Raw genomic sequence first — 22411 nt, 5'->3', positions numbered from 1 at the left:
CTAGTAAACCATTATGAATGGTTTGCTCATTAAGACCATGTTCTGTACTATAACTTTTTTACACACTAACTTTTGTAAATTGCAAAATAAATCACACTTATAATGTGAAAATTCTAAGATGGCTATTCTCTGCACAAACAAGTTGTGTGTGTGAAGGGAGCGATAGTCATATAACCTGTGCTGCTCCAAGGACCAGAGTAAAGAAAACGGAGATGAGAAGGGCCTGACTGACAGCCGCCATCTTTTTACCAGAGAACATGCAGATTTACCACATTTTCTGTTATAGAAATTTCGTTTTGCCTTTAGAGCTTCCTTTCAATAAAAACCCTATTCTGATTTTGACAGCTTTTTTTTTCTTTTAAAGATTTGCCAAAGAGTTACTATCTTGAGGGATTTTGTTTTTTTTTTTTTTTTGGTTTGTTTTTAAAATTATTTAATTTTTTTATTTGGCTATGCCAGGTCTTAGTCACGCCAATCAAACTCTTAGCTGCAGCATATGGGATCTGGTTCCCTGACCAGGTATCAAACCCAGATTCCTGCACTGGGACTTTGGGGTTTTAGCCACTGGACCAGGGAAGTCTCTTTTTTGTAATATTATTACAATTTTTTAGTTTATCCACCTGTCCTTGGAACCCACATTTCTTTTATTTTGCTGCATTGTTTTTTTTTTTTTAGGAGTGACCTGGGGGTGATCAGATGTTTTCACTCTTACTTGTCTTAAAATGCTTTTATTTTCCCTTCATTTTCAGTTTAGTTGGGAACAGAATCAAAATAATTTCCCTCCAAACTAGGAATGCATTATTCTCTTGTCCTCTAGAAAGCATCTCTGTGGTCAATTCTCTATCCCACTTCCATTTCTGGAATCTTTCAGCAGCCTCTCTTTCTCCTTGGTGTTATGAAATATCATGAAGGTGTGTTTAGTTACTGATCCATTCATATTTTTCTTCTTATTCATCCTACTTTGCTCTCAGAGGCAGTTGCCTGAAGATTTGGAAAATTTTGTATGTATGTGCATGTATATAAATGTATTTATGTGTGTGTATTTTTAATTATTTCCTCCACTTTTTTTTTTCAATTTTCTCTTTCCAGATCCTCTATTAGAAGATGTAGCAATCACTGGATTGACCCTCTGATGTCTCAATTTTTCAATCATATTTTCTCTGTTTTTTTGGCTCTGTTTTGCTGGAAGGTTCTCTATCCTTTCACTATACTATTATTTTTTAAGTCAACATTTACACTTTGATTTCCAAGAATCCCTTCTGCTCTGAATCATTCCTCTCCTATAGGAGTCTGTTCTTAACTATCCCTGAGGATAAAATTTGGGATGATTTTAATGATTTATCTCTTCTCTTATTATTTTCTGTGTGTGTGTGTGTGTGTGGTTTAGCTGGTAGATTGGTTCATATTGATCCTTTTCTTTTAATTTTTTGTTTTTCTTCACTGTCTGTTGATTAAAGTTTGCTTGGTCATGTTCATGAATGATCTGGATGCTAAACAGAAATCCAGATTCAAACAGTTAGCTACATGGCTTCATTTCTCCTCATCAAAATGCAGACCATTCCATTTCTGATCACTCCTTAAATAGTTTTTGGCAGTGTCTTAGTTGTGTTTTCCCTAAGAACCAGAAACCATCTGGGTTAAAAACTGAGTTTCCTTGCTGCAGTTTTCAAAAGTATAGCAGATAAGGGTCCGATGGGCATTATTTTGGGTCAGGCTTTATATGACAAACCAAAGTTCACAGTTATAACTTAGTTATAATGGCTACATTGAAACAGATTCTAGAATTAATTCAGTGTTACAGAACTTAGAAGAAGAAAAACTAATTTCACTTATATGTAAGGTTTAAACAAATCAATAAATGAATCTTCATTTTCATACTTTTCTTACTTGTACCATTTTAGGATAGCCCACTAAGGCAAAATTTTAAATTGTATGAGTATCTCTTTTCTTATTACAATAGCTTAATGCCCCCCCATCCAAAAGAACAAGAGCTCTGTGTCCAGAAAGACAACAAATATCACCTCAGAGAGGAGGGTAAAGATCCTAAGACATACAAGTCAGAATTAAAACGGTCCATATGTCCCTATCTAATTGCTTTTCTCTCAAAAACGGTAGCAGAGCCATAGTTAAGAAAGTTACTGAGTGACCGTGCTCTCTTAAAGTATCAATTGCCTTCTACTGATTTCAGTCTCAGTTTTCCTCACACTTTGCAAACTCATATACTAACAAAATCCTCCACCACTAAAATCCTCAGGACAGTTTACTTCTGAAGAAATACATTCTCAAGTGGTTATACACGCATATTACAGAACAATTACATTTAAAAATATGAATCAAGTTATTTAATTCTTCAACTCAGATGGAAAACATTGATAACACTGGTGATACTTAGAAAGATATGTTGCCCAGGAAAGAAGACTATAAAATATTAAATATCTGTAATGAAATGTAATAGCTACCAAAACAAGCCCAGATGCCTCAGCAGATGGTGCAACTTGTCCAACCAATGTCTTTTTCCTGAATTCGGTCAGTAATGAACATGAACCCAACTAAAGACATTGGCTTCCTGAGGCTTCCTTACAAGTAAGTAGTGGTAGCTTTGACACCTTGTCTAGTCCAGTGAGAGACTAAATGTTGACATATGGGGAGCACGTGTCTTCTTTTCTAAAACAGATGCAATATTGCCCACTTTTTTTGTTTTTTTGCTATCTGCTGGGAGTATGTATGTAACACCTGGAGGTGGAGCACCCATTTTGCAACCATGAGACAATAATAATCAGGATGAAGCTTATCAACTAAGGGTGGTGGAGACCGAATATAGAGACAGACTGGATTCCCGAGGGAACCACTTAGCTCTTGAAGCAGCCCTACACTATTTGCTACCAAACTTCCTGTTATGTGGGACAAATATGAACCTATATATTTAAATATTTTATGACACACAGAGCTCTTTCCTGCTTAATGCACTGCCAATACCTGAACTTTAGTCGCCCCTCCAATATGTGTATACAAAGACTTTAGTGCTTGACCAAAATGGAGATGACTTTCTATTCTACAATATTTCCTCTAAATCTTAGATATAGCCCATGATCACCTACCAGAAACCTTTGAGGGTCTGGTATGTTTCAAATTCAGAAAGATAATATTGTGAGTGTTTATAATACATTATTCAATGGCTCGTCAGATCGAGGCATCATTCTTAAGTCCAGGGGTTGACAGACTATGGCCAGAGGTCCATGTCCAGTCTACCACCGAGTTTTGTAAATAAAGTTTTATTGGAACACAGTCATGTCTTCACTCACATATTGCCTCTGGCTGTTTTCCTGCTAGTCACAATGGAAAAGTATGTAGCTGCCAAAGAAACAGTATGGTCCACAAAGCCAAAAATATTTACTGTCTGAATCTTCAGAGAAAAAGTGTATGGATCTCTAGCAAATGCACCAGTATTTATGCAGTGAAACCTATGGCTATTCACCCAAAGTGGGATAAAGACTGTATATAACATTCTGTTGATTCAGGCATAAATTTGACACTAAATTTATGCCAAACTTATGGAAAATCTAAGTTTCAAAGCTTTATTGATTTCAGAATTGTAGAAAAAGGAACTGAGGATCTGTCGGGAGACAGGAGCAATCTGTCAGGTTGATCTAATCCACCATGGATCATTCAGCTCATTTCCCAGTCCTTTATGTCTAATAGTCCAGAAGATTTAAAAAGTCCTATTGTCTGAGGACCCTAAGAAATAAAAAGGCATCACCCTGCATTGCAAAGAACACTAGCTGATGAGAAAGTTGATTTCTTCTCTTACATTCTGAGGATTTGGGGTATATACTGTTCTTCTCTGAGTCCCCATTTTCAAATCTGTGGGAAGGGACCAAAATACTACTGACTTAGCCCAGGGCCACAGAGGATGGTAAGATTATTTGTCAAAGTGCTATGAATATGGCAAGACACAACGCAATAGACCATTATATACATTATTGGGTAAATTAGATGTACTTCACTGTATGCGCTGTGCTGTGTTCCCTTGCTTCAGCCATGTCCGACTGCGACCCACGGACTGTAGCCCGCCAGGCTCCTCTGCCCATGGGAATCTCCAGGCAAGAACACTGGAGTGGGTTGCTGTGCCCTCCTCCAGGGGATCTTCCCGACACCGGAATCGAGCCCATATCTCCAGTGTCTCCTGCACTGCAGGCAGATTCTTTACCCACTGAACCACCTGGAAGCGCACGTCATTGAATATGCAGGCATAAATGTGTATTTTACTACATGTAATATGTTTTTAATTATTAGCTTTTCCTATTATGTTGAATAGAGTGTTTAAATGTAGAAGAGTCAAAGTTTTCCCAGCCCTTCAAAATGTCAGGAGTTCTTCATAATATTTCTTCATTCTAATATGGATGTTGACATTATACTTTTAATATTATGTTGTTCTATACATAATTTGAATCATACGGACCACGCTTGTCAAAGAATTTCTTTGAATAGTCCACTTCTAGGTGTTCAAGCTGGTTTTAGAAAAGGCAGAGAAACCAGAGATCAAATGGCCAACATCCGCTGGATCATGGAAAAAGCAAGAGAATTCCAGAAAAACATCTATTTCTGCTTTATTGACTATGCCAAAGTCTTTGACTGTGTGGATCACAATAAACTGTGGGAAATTCTGAAAGAGATGGGAATACCAGACCATCTGACCTGCCTCTTGAGAAATCTGTATGCAGGTCAGGAAGCAACAGTTAGAACTAGACATGGAACAACAGACTGGTTCCAAATAGGAAAAGGAGTACGTCAAGGCTGTATATTGTCACCCTGCTTATTTAACTTCTATGCAGAGCACATCATGAGAAACGCTGGACTGGAAGAAACACAAGCTGGAATCAAGATTGCCAGAAGAAATATAAATAACCTCAGATATGTAGATGATACCACCCTTATGGCAGAAAGTGAAGAGGAACTAAAAAGCCTCTTGATGAAAGTGAAAGAGGAGAGTGAAAAGTTGGCTTAAAGCTCATCATTCAGAAAATGAAGATCATGGCATCTGGTCCCATCACTTCATGGCAAATAGATGGGGAAACAGTGGAAACAGTATCAGAGTTTATTTTGGGGGGCTCCAAAATGACTGCAGATGGTGACTGCAGCCATGAAATTAAAAGATGCTTACTCCTTGGAAGAAAAGTTATGACCAACCTGAAGTGAAGTTGCTCAGTCGTGTCTGACTCTTTGCGACCCCATGGACGTAGCCTACCAGACTCCTCCCTCCATGGGATTCTCCAGGCAGGAGTACTGGAGTGGGTTGCCATTTCCTTCTCCAGGGGATCTTCCCAACCCAGGGATCGAACCTGGGTCTCCCAAACTCCAGGCAGACGCTTTAACCTCTGAGCCACCAGGGAAGCCCCTGACCAACCTAGATAGCATATTGAAAAGCAGAGACATTACTTTGCCAACAAAGGTCCGTCTAGTTAAGGCTATGGTTTTTCCAGTAGTTATGTATGGATATGAGTGTTGGATTGTGAAGAAAGCTGAGAGCCAAAGAATTGATGCTTTTGAACTGTGATGTTAGAGAAGACTCCTGAGAATCCCTTGAACTGCAAGGAGATCCAACCAGTCCATTCTGAAGGAGATCAGCCCTGGGTGTTCTTTGGAGGGAATGATGCTAAAGCTGAAACTTCAGTACTTTGGCCACCTCATGTGAAGAGTTGACTCATTGGAAAAGACCCTGATGCTGGGTGGGATTGGGGGCAGGAGGAAAAAGGGATGACAGAGGATAAGATGGCTGGATGGCATCACCGACTTGATGGATGTGAGATTGAGTGAATTCTGGGAGTTGGTGATGGACAGGGAGGCCTGGCGTGCTGCGATTCATGGGGTTTCAAAGAGTCGGACACAACTGAGTGACTGAACTGAACTGAACTGAAGAGAGGGTAAAATGCACAGAGCTCTGGCAGCCACTTTACCACCTTGAAGCATTCAGACCCTGAGTCCTGAATACCCCTTTGAGTTGTAATCAAAATAAGATGCTCCACCTTTGAATTCCTTAGATCATCATTTACCTGAGGATCTTATTAAAATATAGATTCCCTTTCAGCAAATCTAGGGTGAGACTTGAAATTTCAAATTTCCAACAGGCTCCACAGTGACATCTATATAGCTGATACAAGGATCATACTATGATTAGCAAGAGCTCAAAACGAAAATATTTAGACTCTCTGCTACTTGCTGCTGAAAGCATTCCTAATGGACACAGGAGGCAAAGCCAATTTCTGCCCATTAACAACAGCTCCATTTACACACTGGCTGGCTACATAATCATGTCAGACTAACCAGGGACCCAATATTTAGGAATTTGTAGCTTTCCCAAAAGACAATAACTATTATGGGAGAATGAGGGCAGAAAACAAGAGTTCTGTGGTCAAATGAGGTTGGAAAATCCTGGGGTAAAAAAATTAGGAAACATTTCTCTACTATTGAGCTTTGCATGCATAGTCACTGCTATGGAGGTACATGCTTTAATTTTGAATGTATTGTTAATTATGCTTGATTACAAAATATTTTTCTTTCCGCAGAGAATACCATTAGAGTAACATACCATGGAAATTTGTGGATTGCTGCATTATTCAGATCATGAACTAAAAGAAACATCAAGAACTACAAGCCTTGATTCCTGAAAAAATGTAGTTTGTGTGGTACTAGATGTATAAGAAGCATGGAATTTGGACTGAACTCATCTAGATTCAAGTCACTGTATCATACACGTCACAAGTCAGCTGTGTGATGGTGGATGAGTGTGGTATACTGTGTGGCCAGAGTTCTCCACCCATGAGACAGGAGAAGATGCCTGCCTATATCACAGAACATGGCAAGAACAGTATGGACTCACTTTTCAAAATGACACTTTCTGGATGTGGGAGAGAGTTGACACTTTATAGAAACTATCTACATAGGTTATACCTAGAGAAAGTGAAAAAGCTGGCTTAAAACTCAACATTCAAAAACCTAAGATCATGGCATCCGGTCCCATCACTTCATGGCAAACAGATGCGGAAACAATGGAAACACTGACAGACTTTATTTTCTTGGGCTCCAAAATCACTGCAGATGATGACTGCAGCCATGAAATTAAAAGATGCTTGCTCCTTGGAGGAAAAGCTATGACCAACATAGACAGTATATTAAAAACCAGAGACATTACTTAGCCAACAAAAGTCTGTGTATTCAAAGCTATGGTTTTTCTAGTAGTCATGTATGAATGTAAGACCTGGACCATAAAGAAGTCTGAGCGCCAAAAAACTGATGCATTTGAACTGTAGTGTTGGGGAAGACTCTTGAGATTCCCTTGGACTGCAAGGAGATCAAACCAGTCAATCCTAGAGGAAATCAATCCTTAATATTCACTGGAAAGACTGAAGCTGAAGCTCCAAAACTTTGGCCACCTGATGAGAAGAGCTGACTCATTAGAAAAGACCCTGATGCTGGGAAAGACTGAAGGCAGGAGGAGAAGGGGACAACAGAGGATAAAATGGTTGGATGGCATCACTGACTCAATGGACATGAGTTTGAGCAAGCTCTGGGAAATGGTGATGGACACGGAAGCCTGGCGTGCTGCAGTCCATGGGGTCGCAAAGAGTCAGACATGACTGAGCAACTGAACAACAACATTATAAATATATATATATATATATATATACACACACACATATATATATATAATGTATATATTTAGAAGTACAAAAATACATCATGAAGTAGAATATATAACTCACACGCAGTCTAAAGATACATGGGAGAAAATCTTGGCATCTAGGACATCTTGGCGATATCATTCACTTTCCTCGGCTCTTCAATGTACCTCATAGAAAAGCTGTACACGTTCGGAAGTGCTTTTAAGTCAAAGCTCTTAGAGTCTTGAAGATGTTGGGTACACTTGGCCAGAGAAGGCTAGCTACCCAGAAGGCATCCCGCATTCATGAGGGCATTCATCCCACTGTTTTGCCACAACTTTCCAGAATTTGCAGGTTCAGATATGAGAGTTTAGGATGCCCAGAGTTCATAAGGCCTCAAAGAGAAAATTCTGTTTAAAAAGCCAAGCCATTAAAGGATTTTTTAATTCCAAAATATTAGAGTGAGAAAAATAGTAGTAACTCTTGTGTGGACCGTATTCTTTGACCAGTGATATTATTCAATGGTGAGAGACAGGGATGAACTTGAAGAAACTATTCTCTTACAGGCAGTACTGATGATAATCTGTCCATTTTTATCTGTTTCCATTCTTTACACTTCTATATTTGACTCCTCTCATCTAACCATTTTTGGATAAAGGTTTACACAGAATCATTCATTTTCTCAAAGAATATTTGCCTGTTTCAATGTTGCTGTAAAGTGAGAATACAAATATGATGTAGACATGGTCCTGTGCTGTCCAGAGGTTAAAAGACGAAAGAGAGATAGATAATGTCATGAAAAACAGGAAGGTGAGAGAGTGTCACTAAAACCTTACAAGAACCCCATGGGTCACCCTGATTTAAGGAACGTGACAGGCAAGACAGTACCTTCCTCCTGTTCAGAATCTTTGAATATGCTATGTGATAGGCAAAGGAGAACCATAGGCAAAAGTTGCAGGCGGTATTAAAATTACTAATCAGATGACCATAACATAAAAAGATTTATCCTGGATTATCCAGGTGGACCCAATATAATTACCAAGGTCCTTCAGTAGGAGAAGGCAATGGCACCCCACTCCAGTACTCTTGCCTGGAAAATCCCATGGACGGAGGAGCCTGGTAGGCTGCAGCCCATGGGGTTGCGAAGAGTCGGACATGACTGAGCGACTTCACGTTCACTTTTCACTTTCACACACTGGAGAAGGAAATGGCAACCCACTCTAGTGTTCTTGCCTGGAGAATCCCAGGGACGGGGGAACCGGGTGGGCTGCAGTCTATGGGGTCGCACAGAGTCGGACAGGACTGAAGCGACTTAGCAGCAGCAGTAGCGGTCAGTGGGGAAGAAGGAAACAGAAGAGTAAGAAATAGATGATACTATGAGAAAGACTTCGCAGGCCATTGACGGTTTTGAAGACAGAAGCAGGCACAAGCCAATGAATGCAGGCAACGTCTAGAAGCTGGAAAGGCAAGGAAACAGATCCCCCAGAGCCTTCAGAAGAACAGCCCAGCCAATATCTTGGTTTTAGCACAGTAAGAGCCATTTCAGACTTCTGATCTCCAAAACTGGAAGATAATAATAGATCTGTGCTACATTTTGAATGGAATCTCAATGTATTTTTTAAACTTGTTATTCGTTTGCTTATTGTTTATTTCTGGCTGCGCTGGATCTTTGTTGCTGCACACCCGCTGTCGCTAGCTGCGGCGCGGGGGCTACTCCTGAGTTGTGGGGCTCAGGCTGCTTGTTGCAGTGGCTTCCCTTTCTGTGGGAAGCCGGTGCGTGGACGCTCGGTGCGTGGGCGCTCAGTGTGTGGGCGTCGGTGGTTGTCGTACGTGGGCTCATTGGTTGTGGTGCATGAACTTAGCTGCTCCATGGCACGTGGGATACCCCCAGACTAGGGCTGGAGTCCACGCCCCCTGCACTGGGAGGCGGATTCTTAACCCCTGCACCACCAGGGACGTCCAAATCTGTATTGTTGCAAGCGACTCACTTCATGTTAATTTTCTACAGCAGCAATGAAAAAATAACATAGGGGATCAGAGAAAATGAAGGAACTAGCCTGTTAGGTCCTAAGGGATTTGAGGACACAGTTGTGATTCTCAATAACTTAAAATACATAGTTCTCAAAGGGTTAAAAGGATTCACTGGGTCAGATTTCAACTTTTCACCCAATGAAACAAAAAAGCAAAAATAAATAACATGAACTCTATACACGATTTTTACTAAATTCATCTAACCAAAAAAAGACAGCCCTTCTATATTTAATTACATGCATAAGAGATGCCAAAATAAGTCATCAATAAAGTATGTACTGTGAAAACTTCAATTACCACACTTTATTCCTAATGTTACAAACCACTCCCTTATCTCTCTTGTATCAAGAAACTATTCAAGTTAACATGGTATATTAAAAGATTTCCAAATTTGGTATTAGTTCCAACCAAATCAGAGAGTCTCAAAGTCAAGAGGATTTAGATGGCTTAGAAGAGAGAAAAATGCAAATGCCAATCATATAAAGACTGCCAGGGTTCAAGTAAACATAATTCTACATGAGCTTTAATCACAATATATATATATATATATATATACACATATATTTATATAGCCAAAAGCTATATAATAAATATATATAAATTAAAATTATATATAAATATTTATTATATAACATTTATTTATATATAAATATAAATTATTAATTTATATTTATACTGTGATTAATACAGTAGCACACACACATATATATATTTAAAACACACGTTTTGTGTGTGTATATGTATACATACATACAGATACAGACCTGAAAAGAGAGGTATGTAATATATACATGTTAATAAAGACAGTCATCTTATTTTCATAATTAATAGCACTGACAAGCCACTGACACAATCAGAAACATGGCCCACAATCCTGCAGTTTTGAGTGTTATAAGAACCCCCGTCCTGATTCTACTTGACTGCAGAGACAAACACCATGCTGCTCTAAGTCAGTGCCTTGTAGAATGAAGGATTATATTATAGGTGGCTTTAATACTGGTTTTTCCAGTCGTTTGTGTATTTCAGGTTTAGTATGCTTGTGTAGAGAATGGACGTACCCAAACGTTTTTCCAAAGCTTTTAACTCGAGTCACTGTCTTAACACCTTGGAAGTGACCTGCGCTTCCCTACTCAGGGTCTTGTTTTGCATCTCGTTTTGCCCTGCTGGCAGTCTATCCTCCCATTTATAGGTCAAGGGATCCCCGTTTCTTAGTAGAAAAAAGCACTATCCAGCTTAAAATACAGTTGCTTCCCTGTCCTCTAATTTGCACAGTCCTACTTGGAAACTCCCTCCTGTAGCCAGGAAGCCCCGCCTGCCTGAACCTTTCTTCAGCAGGGCTCTTGTACCGATGTCCTGTGTGCTGGTGATAGCGCGTCTGCAAGTTTGGAGGAGCTAAAGTAGCCTCCACCGATGAAAGAACAGCACTGCTCAGCTGAGTTACTTGACACTCGGTATCTGACCATTTTTACCTCCAGGGCCTTTTCATCACCAACACCCTTTGCTTTAAGGAGTTCTCATCCCCGGAGTTTGAGGTTTTCGGTTTACAACCAAGTTTTGGCTCAGATGGTAAAGTGTCTGCCCGCAATGCGGGAGACCTGGCTTCGGTCCCTGGATCAGGGAGATCCCGTGGAGAAGGAAATGGCAACCCACTCCAGTACTCTTGCCTGGAAAATTCCATGAACTGAGGAGCCTGATAGGCTACAGTCCATGGGGTCGCAAAGAGTCGGACACGACTGGGAGGCTTCACTTTAATACTTTTTAAGGAATGAACAGAAATATGTTTGTATAATTTAGGTTGAGAGAAAATAGAAGCTGCCTTAAAACATGCTTCCCAGTTTCTCTCAGACCACAATGCAGGGGTCAGGCCTGGAAATCTGATCACCTAGCGCCCGAGCACCGGTCACTTTGGCCCCTCCAGGAGGCCCTGGGGAGTGCTACTCACAATCACTCTGTTCTGCAGTTTGCTGCAGGTCACATGCTGCCCACAAGTCCCTTTAGAAGTAGATGGAGGGAGCAAGTTCAACAAGTAAATGTCAACGTGCAAACCTACCAATCCACCATCATTAGGGAGACATTCAACTGAACAACTCGGTTCAACTAAACAACTTCCCAGGAGGTTTAGAAAGAGAAACCCATGTGCATATGTGAGGCCTGGGCCACAAGATTACGGTAGTTTTAAAGCTGAAGGATACTCCTGTGCCCACAGTATGGGAGAGGGGGTGGGGAGAGTTTTACTTGCCATCTCCACTGGAAGGTTGTGTTGTTACACAGAAAGGGTTTATTCAGTGTCTCCAAGATCTTAGGTGCTATGGTAGACAGGCATATGTTCTAAAAGCTCTTGCCTAAGCACTTTAAACTGTGTAAACCTACGTGCACAAATGACTCTTCCAAGCTCAATGCAGACTCTCTCACTTGACCACAACGCAGCTACACAGACTTGTCTCACAGGCCCTTCTAAAACAATCTTACCATCCTCTCAGGAATCTAGAGAATTCAGGGCCAGGTGGAGGGGGTTCTACGAACTAAGACTGGAATAAAGTTACATCTTTATTGACACTAACTTCTCGTTAAAATCTAGGCTCTTCTTCAATAATAGGATGATCTGTGATTCTGTCATCAATAGAAACCACAGATATTTTAATATTACACTACAGTTGCCATAGTGCCTTGAAATGCTGTGTATTCTCATCACCACTTAGAAAGTATAGTAGCTAATAGGCCTACTACCAGGTATTAGTTTATGTGTTAAAGATGAATACATTATAATAGTACAATTCATAATACTTTGATAGCTCTAATGCAATATAACTGATTTCTTGATAATCCTATGTATTTTACTTGATGCATTAACAACCTTTATTCTGCAGAAAAACCCATATGCTTCCTAGATGCCAAATGGGTCCATGAAACAAAAATATGAAGACCTCTCCCCAAGTAAGAACAATAATTTTAGTTCCAGAATGCTAGTCAATTCACCCAATCGATTTCAAACCCAGTCATATTGAACTCTGGGATCATATACGAAAGGTGAGGCAATTAGAAGTATTTCCCTTTTGAATTCATTTATTTACTGATGCAGAAGATACCAGAGTAAACCATAGCTTTAAAGTACCATGGCAGGTGATATGGGGTATAGAGAAAGTAATACTGTTCTTAAGAAGCCCAAAGGCTCACAGAAAAAAAAGGACAATACAGATAACTGTGCACAACTTGACTCCAAGGGAATAAGTGTTGGATTAAAGAACTAATATTTGCAATCTAACATTCCCAAAAGCTTTTAGCCAGAAGTGACTTGAACTGAGATTTTCCTTTGGAACACTAATCTGGTTGAGCAGTAAAGTCGGCTGGAGGGAGGTTAAGGTCATCAAGATTTTGGTAATTGCAACAAAAGATACCACAGGCCTGCAGGAGTCAAGTGCCAAGAGCAAAGGTGAATGGTGATCCAGGGCACACCGCTTTGCTGTCTCGTGCATATGGCTTCAAAAGCATCTTCTTAACAACTCTGCTGTACTGCCTCACCTTCATAGCCATGTTCTGAAAAGCCAGCCTTCCAGATAAGCTCACGTTTAAAAATCAATTAAAAGACTATGAACTTTTCAAAAAATAAGCAAAAACTGTAAATTCAGTCTTTTAAAAAAATTTATTGGAATATAGTTGCTTTACAATGTTGTGTTAGTTTCTGCAAACAGTCTCAAGAGAAGTCATAAAAGACCTTGAGAAATCAACTGCTCCAGCCCCCTTGTTGGCAAACGCCTATGTTGCTCCTTCACAAACACGAGCTAGAGGACTGGCTGCATCACAGTTGCATAAAATCTCCAAATCCATCTGACTACCACTGAGAATCACAAAATCACTCAGAACCCCCACTGAAGTCATTTATTGACAGGAAGTTGTGCTAAGAGAAATTTCTTCTGCTCAGCCGCATCCCCTTTTAATAAAACCTTCCACCAGTGTCCTCCTCTCTTTGTTCACCACGTCAATTTTTTTAGCCTTTTCTTTAGAATCTCTAATATAATGATCTTGATTGTTCTTTGAAGCCTCTGACAGTTTTCTATACTTCTTTCTAGGGTTATCAGATAAAATAATTTCAGATCAACAGTGAGTAATATTTTAGTATAAGCATGTCCAGTGAATAAATATGTCCCAAATATTACACAGGACACACCTACACTATACTATGACTTATTAATGATTTGAGTTTCGAATATGAGTGGAGATCATGAATTGATATTTGCTACATCTAAGTATTTTCTTTTAAATCTGTCAAAGCCACATATAATCGTCTAACTCAGTAGTCGCAAACTTGAGCAATCATTAGAATCACCTGGAGAGCTGCTACCACATAGATTCCTAAGTCTCACCCCCAGAGTCTCTGATTCAGAAATCTCTTGGAGTTAGGAATCTGAGTTTCTACCAGGTTGCCAAGTGATGCTGACGCTGCTGGTCTGAGGACCATACTTTTTGAGAACTAGTGCTTGAATTCCCTGAACTGTACTCAAATTCCCTGAATTAAAAGTGCAGTGTGGGGAAGGGGCATGTCAGGGTCTCTAAGAGCCAGCCAGACTACACAAGCCCAGAACAGCGTGCGCTCTCCAAGTCTCCTTCTCCAACCCTGGTAGAAAATCAGTGTGTGTGTGTGTGTGTGTGTGTGTGTGTGTAAGTGTGTGTGTGTGTGTGTGTGTGCAGTCGCTTCAGTCATGACCAACTCTTGGCAAACCTATGGACTGCAGCCCGCCAGGCTCCTCTATCCATGGGATTCTCCAGGCGAGAATATTGGAATGGATTGCCATTTCCTTCTCCAGGGGATCTTCCCGCCCCAGGGACTGAACCTTATCTCTTATTCTCCTGCACTGGCAGGCAGGTTGTTTACCATGAGGGCCACCTGGGAAGCCAGGAAATCAGATAGTGCTTCAAATTGAGAATGTCCAGCCTCTGCTCATTCATACTGGATTAAATTCATCGAGATTAAAAGGACCTCTTTACTGTTCATGCAACTGCTCCCGAGGCAAGTTTTTCAAGGGACCCATGAGCCACCCCTTTCATTTGCCCCAGATAATTTGCTCCTTGTCCCAAAGGAGGAACCAGGTGGCGGCTCCATCCCAGTCCTTCTTCTTAAAAGTGGATCTTCTCATAATGACTGTTCCTGTTTTACTTTCTGACCTTTGTGCCCTGGTAAGGCCAGCCTCCTAGGTGGTACAGTTGGGAAATAATCTGCCTTCCAAGGCAGGAGACACCAGAGATGCAGGTTTTATCCCTGGGTCAGGAAGATCCCCTGGAGAAAGAAATGGCAACCCACTCTAGTATTCTTATCTGGAGAATTCCATGGAGAGAGAAGCCTCTTGAGCTACAGTTCAAATGGGTCACAAAGAGTCAGACATGACCGAGCGCACACACACGCACATACATACACACACACACACACACACACACACACACACACACACACACACACACCCTCCGCCAGATCCAATGTTTGGTACAGGAGGCTGTAGAATGAGGCAGATTCCTTGATGCCTCCAGTTAACAGCTTCTATGTGTCCTTTCCCTTTGTCTGCTAACTTTGAAGACTCTTCCCATTCTGACTCTGGGGTTGGCCCTGAACCCTGTTTTGGCCAATAGAAAAAAGCAGAAGTACTATGTGCCAGTTCTAAATCAAGACTTCAAGAGGTCTTGCGAGCTTGGGCTCATTCTCTTGGGACCTTGCTCGTCACCACAGGCAAGGCCAGGCTAAGCTAACAGGGCATGAGAGACCAGGCAGAACAGAGCTGAGTCGGTCCAGCTGAGGTCATCCGTGACTAGCCAGTCCCCAACTGACCCACCAGCTGACCACCGATGCATGCGTAAGCCCAAAGGAGCCGAGCCCAAAGCAGCAAAAATGCCCAGCTGGGCCGTGAGTCTGTGACCAAAAATGAACGTTTATTGCTACAGACTGAGGTTCTGGGGTGATAACTGCTCAGCATTTCTTTGGCCAGAGATAACTGATGAAGCGTCTGCCATCCTGGTCATGCTCAGCTCAACCCTGAGTCCAGTGACTTTGTCGAGACCCCTGGGGAAGGCGCTCTCTGCATTTCGGTGTCTCCAGGTTACGCCCAGACTGAAAGCCCCCCACTGCCCTGGGTGCTCTGGATACAGCCCTCGAGTGAAGCTGCGGACTCACCGCAGTCATTCTGAATTGGACAATCATATTCAGTGCTGGTCAACACTAAGCAAGGTTTTCTCATTGCCTTTTCTTTTATTCCTGGCCAGTGTTGTTTCCCACCTTGCTTTCGGCTCACTGGTTTCTCTCTCAGAGCTTTTGGTGTGTATATGTGCATGCCGTCACTGCTTTGCCACGAGATGAATAAAAGAATGACTGAGACTGATTCACTGATCTCTACTTCTCTAAGAAGAGGAGATGAATGAGTAAAACAAAAAGGGATGAGAAGAGAGAGGCAACAATATGTACCCCAACCATAAAATCATTACTAGCACAGAAATCAGAGAAGTCTTCCCCAATCAGGTGAGATATTGTTTTGTAGTTAAAACTAATCCCACTGGAAACTTTTTTGACTTACTTTCCATTTACTTCCTATCTTGCTTATATTTCAAAGAAAACTAACCCTGAATACTTCTTGCTATATTATTCTCCATTCTACAAAATTAAGATAAGAAGAGAAGAGGAAGAAGGTATGTCAGTGATTCAGTGAGCTACATGAGATTTCTGTGATTCAAAACAAGTCTCTGCCACCACAGGGAAATGCAGTAACAGTTTTGATCCCACAGGTCATCAGGGTAGACAACAGAACAAAACCCAAGCAGAGGGCTTGGCTAGCCTGAACTTGAGTGCTCATCAACCCCTCCCTTCTCTGCTTTTCCCCACAGACACCTCTGAGTCCCACAGCTAAATGAAAGTTAAGGAATAAGGAGGACTGACCTGAAGAGAAGAGAAAGCATTAAGAGCAAACGAGCAGAAGTTAGAGAGGCATTTAACAAGCAGGCATAGTGTAACGTGAGATCTCAGCAGGGAAAGCTACAGTCCAAAATACGGCAGGACAGGCTGCAGCGGGTGTGGACTGGAGGAAGAATCCAGCTTAGAAGAAGGAAGGAAGAATCCAGAATCCAGAAGGAGGAATCAAACTTAGACACAGCATAAATGATGACGTACGAGTAATCTGAAGGACACATGCACTCCTATGTTCACAGTAGCACTATTCACAATAGCCAAGACATGGAAACAGATGCAAACTATTGTATACAGAACAGATAAACAAGGCCTCACTGTATGGCAGAGGGAATTATATCCAACATCCTGTGATAAACCACAATGGAAAAGAATATATAGACATATGTATGTATGTATAACTGAATCACTTTGCTGTACAGCAGAAATTAACACTGTAAATCAACTGTATTCCAATAAAATATATTACTAAAAAATTAAAGTGGTTAATAAGCACATCAAAAAGGCTGAATATATAGTTATTTCCAGTGAAGAGCAACAAAAAAATGGAAAACTGAGCTGCAGGGGAACAGGGAAAGAGTTTAGTTAAGGAAATTATGGGACACAACAGTCAATACTACACATCCATCAAAACCCAGCTTGTAATGAAAATATAACAACTTGGGGAAACTATGGTGATAGGAAATGTTCTAATATCTGACAATGCAAAAGTGAGAGAATGGCTTAAAGAAGCGGGAGTGAAAAGAAGTAAATTCCAGGCAAGGACAGTGGACTAAATATCATCACCCTACATGGTGGGGAAAGGTAAGAGAGGCTTTCAAATGTTGAAGGAATAAAAAACAGGCTCAAGAATGCTACGTAACCTAACACAGGCCATGGACAGAAGAACTATACAGATATGTAATTATTCAAAACATCAAGATTGTCACCGATGTGGGTTAAGTCTGTATCCATTAAATGTTAATAAATAACATCCAAAACTGATCAGTTGAGTCCTGGAGGACAGGGATATACTTTAGGTTATGGCAATAACCATAACATAATTACAATAGCCATAATTACAATTTAAAAACAAAAATGGTTGTAATGATTGCCTCAAAAGAACTTGGGAAGAGTGTGCAGGAATTGTCCATTTCAGCTTGTCTTTCATTTTTTAAAATATATATATACATATATACACACACACACACATATATATATATAATAATACACACACACATTCACATACATTACTCTTATTAAAAACATAATTCAAATGTTACCCAACTGAATAACTGTTCAGTACAGATGACCCAGCTGGCAACCAAGAGGAGCAGAGGGTATTCTGTGAGATAAGTGAGAAAGTCCCTCAAATACAACCTGATTTTCTTTCAGTTCACTCAATCATGTTCAGCTCTTTGTGACCCCATGGACTGCAGCACACCAGGTTTCCCTGTCCACTCCTGGAGCTTGCTCAAACTCATGTCCATTGAGTCCATGAAGCCATCCAACCATCTGACCCTCTGTTGTCCCCGTCTCCAAAGTATTGGAGTTTCAGCTTCAGCATTAGTCCCTCCAGAGAATATTCAGGACTGATTTCCTTTCGGATTGTCTTTGAGCACATTTATAGCATGGAAAACTGCACTAAGAACCTCAGTAATGAGCAACTGCTGATGATTTCCACTTTCCTTTTAAGCCCTGAAAAATCACAGGGAGAGGGACCGCTATGTGAAAATCTGTGAAGGGAGCAGCTGCCCAGAAATGTGGTGTTGCCCGGAGACAGTGTCATGTGTAGAAAGAACTCGAATGGTAAGACCAACCTGGGAAAGCAAAGGCTGTTTCCCAGCTCTCCTACTCTGTGCTGGAGGACAGCTATGCTTACCTCCTCTGAAGCATCAAGCCCACCTCCTCCACAGCAACATGCGGCAGCCCACAGCCATCAACCCAGCAGCCCCTTAGGGTCTTAGCACAGGACCACTCTGCTTTTAGAAACCGTCTTTGTGAACCATGACATGTATTACTGTGTTGCTTGTAATGAACTGACCGCAGAATGTCTTCATGGTTGACTGTTCAAATGGTAATATGCTAGTATTATGTCCACAGACCCCAAGTCCTTCCTACAGTACCCGCTTCCCTGCATCACTGAGTATCACCATTTTAATCTGTCTGTTCTTAGGCTCTCACCTGGACTGGCCTTATTGCTCTACAAACCCTTCTGCTCCAATCCCTAGCTTCTGTTTCCAGCCCCCAATCAACCCAGTCATCTCAATCTGCCAGCTTCTATGTGATTATTTACAGAGCACTGCTCCCTTTAATGCTATTCTCTTCCTTTCCGGAGGAGAAACGTCCCTTAGCTCATCACTGCCCACTGCAGCGTGTCCTTCAAAAGTGTTCCAAACAATACTAATGCCTCCACTAGTTTTTATAAAAATACTAAGGAAAGAAAAGGAAAGAATGGATTCCATGGAAAGACAATTTGGAATACACTGCACACTCCAATTCCCATAGGGAGATTCACAATCTATGTTAGAATGCTCTGGACTCTGGAAATCCCACGGTATAAAAGTGTCTGGCTTTGTTTAATTCATCATTTCACTTCTACACAAAACGCAGATTAACACAATCTGGAATTTCTCTTTTGTTGATCAAACTTTGGCCACATTACTGGTTTGCTGTCCCAGGAGCTGTGGTCTAGTGCGAGGTTTCTCCACCGTGAATGCACAGAAGGCATTCTCCACCACTGTCTCCCTCTGCCCAAACCCTTCTGCCTTCAAGATCTGGAACAAAGAGATGCTTGGCTGGCTTGTTTTATTCTTTACACACTTTAGAACTGCATAGCTTAACTTCTGTAGCCTACATGCTGTAGGAAGGCAAATTCTGTATCTGAATTATGTTTGGAGAGGACAGAATCTGGGAGACTGCTTTATAAATAGTAAGGGCTCAATCAGCATTTGATTAGTAAATGATGCCTGGCTAGCAACAGCTGCTGATCTGAATTAGGGGAGGCCCTTATTAACTCCGAATTGTAAGATGGGTATGCAAACCCCCGTGGGCTTAGAAATGAGGCTGCCCCTAAAAGTTTTGCAGATTCTTTACCACGGGACCTGAGAAACGGCAAGTGGCAACCCAAGTTAGAAATATAAGGAAGTGATCCTTAACCACACAGAGCTAATAAAAGCTATAAGACACATTTGTGTAGGCAGAGATTATGGGTCACTTAAGCATATACTCACACCCACACCCCCACACACACATATACATCTTGATCTGGGAAGTGTGGTGTTGGAGAAGACTCTTGAGAGTTCCTTGGACTGCAAGGAGATCCAACCAGTCCATTCTAAAGGATATCAGTCCTAGGTGTTCTTTGGAAGGAATGATGCTAAAGCTGAAACTTCAGTACTTTGGCCACCTCATGCGAAGAGTTGACTCTTTGGAAAAGACTCTGATGCTGGGAGGGATTTGGGACAGGAGGAGAAGGGGATGACAGAGGATGAGATAGCTGGATGGCATCACGGACTCGACGGACGTGAGTCTGAGTGAACTCCGGGAGTTGGTGATGGATAGGGAGGCCTGGCGTGCTGAATTTCATTGGGTCGCAAAGAGTCAGACATGACTGAGCAACTGAACTGAACTGAACATATAAAAATACAAAGTCTTCAACTGTGATCTCTGCATTTCCCAGTAAATGTAAAATATACTCCAATAAATAAAACACAATGGAGAAAAGTGAGAAAAAATATAGTACAGAAAACATCATGCTTTAAAGTTCTTATTTTTGTCTTTTTTATTTACTCTCTTAGAGTATGTGGGAGAGCAACCCATTATTTCACAATCTGTATTTTTGTGACACAGTAAATGCATCATTAAGGAATTATTTAGGACATGAATTTGAGCAAACTCCAGGAAATAGTGGGGGAAATAGTACTAGAATAAAAAAGTGACATAGGAGCATACACAGGGCAACAGGTGACAAGAGAAATCTGTATGTTGTTGTCCTTTCCTATAAAAGACAGCATCTTCCTCTTTTGCTTCTCCGAGGCCAAGTGTTAACCAAAATCCTATACGCTAAGTTACCTTTGGAGGGAACGGTATTCAACCACCATGGATCCCATCTGACAATGTTAGTTTCCATAGAAACTCGCATAGAATGCTCCCGCTTATCTGGACCCAGTGCCTCTCCCATCCGTTAAAAATAAGCCCAGGAAAACCCTGCCTCGGAGGCTGACATCTCACAGTCCTGCTCTGTTGCAGAAGGACGAAAGAGCAATTCAGGCAGCATCTGTTACCTTTATCAGAAGAGCTGTCTCCATTACCGACACACAAATGTAAGATTAAACACTGCTTTGTCCAATTAGCCTGGGTCTAAATAGGCTGTTCCCTGTAGGACTCTCATAGAAAACGTTCCCAAGGCTCATATTTGAAAAACAACAACAACAACAAAAAAAAAAAATTAAAAGAAAAAAGTCTGGATACTAGAAAAGGAGTCCCATGTCCTGTGAGTTTACATCATTATATAATCACCAGCAGCTTCTGGGGGTAATGTTGCTTGTTATGCTAGAAGGTCATTCCTCCTTGGTTTAGGAGGGGGAGCGGAATTTCAGGCCTTGGGAGGAAGTACAGACCTACGGGTCATCTAAATGTCCTTATTTTTATCAGTATATGTGCTCACCAGAATCAGCGTTTCCTGTGAAAACTCCAAGACATTAAAAGACAAACTTAATCAGTGTAAGAAGTCAGTAGAGTATCCTTAGGGAAAGGAAGGAACAGTAACCAGGACGGGTCATGGGGGGGATCCTGGGGTGAGGTGCTCAGACCATCCTGTTTTTTTCAGGCTGTTGTTGTTGTTCAGTCGCTAAGTTGTATTTGAGTTTTTGCAACCCCATGGGCTGAAGCATGCCAGGGTCCTCTGTCCTCCACTATTTCCCAGAGTTTGCTCAAATTCTGGTCCATTAAGTCAGGGATGCTATTTAATCATGTCTTCTGCGGCCCCCTTCTCCTTTTCAGGTTATACACATGCATTAACCTCACTAAAATCCAGGAAGCTGTAAATGTAATGATCTGTGCACTTTTCTAATTGTATGTTAGCTATATTTCAATAAAGAAATTTTATACACAAATGACAGACAAACCAAGGGATCTGGGCAACAGAGTTATTTGGCCTGGAAGGAGAAAGAGGCCATCACAGCCTGCTAAATTTCCTCCTGAACTAAACTGGAAAAGCAAGTTAGGAACAAGGTCCAGGGACTTCTCTGGTAGTCTAGTGGTACAGAATCCGCCTTCCAATGAAGGGGATGTGAGTTCCACCTCCGGGCAGTGAACTAAGATCCCACATGCTGCGGGACAAGTAAACCCACGTACCGCATCCAGAGGGGCCTGCATGAAACCAAGACCCAGCACAGCCAACAGAGAAAGAGCAAGGTCCAGACCACTCATGTAAGACGCCAGAAATGTGACTGAGGGGCTACATCACATTTCTCAGGGAGAGTTTGCCCATGAACTGTGTCCAGCTCGTCTTCCTCACCCACTGAATGATAAAAACCAACTGGTATCTGCAAGAGGCGTTTACAGGATCAAGTGCCCCACAACCTGCCTCTACATCTGGGAACTCTGCCAGCCAAGGCCACCTGGTCCTGCCTAAGCCCCACAAAGAAGGTTAGGCCACTCATGGACTTGAAATGGATTTTTAAAAACAGAATTGGGAAAGTGGCCTGTTTTTCTGGGTGCCTGAGGCTATAATGAATATAGTTTCCTGCTGTTGGAAGTCCTGTTTCCATTAAAGGGAGAGGTCTAATCTATAGAAATA

The 22411-nt window shown here is 41.4% G+C and overlaps 1 protein-coding gene across 6 annotated transcripts in view; it reads right to left on the bottom strand.

Moving 5' to 3' along the window:
* PLCB4 (phospholipase C beta 4) overlaps positions 1 to 22411 on the bottom strand; it is a 477139-nt gene that overhangs the window by 247853 nt on the left and 206875 nt on the right. The gene's annotated exons all lie outside the window — the stretch shown is intronic.

This window comes from Ovis canadensis, chromosome 13 (genome assembly GCF_042477335.2).
Source record: "Ovis canadensis isolate MfBH-ARS-UI-01 breed Bighorn chromosome 13, ARS-UI_OviCan_v2, whole genome shotgun sequence".
NCBI lineage: Eukaryota > Metazoa > Chordata > Mammalia > Artiodactyla > Bovidae > Ovis > Ovis canadensis.
The sequence above is the reverse complement of the archived record's forward strand: the minus strand, read 5'-3'. Positions and strand labels throughout refer to the sequence as shown.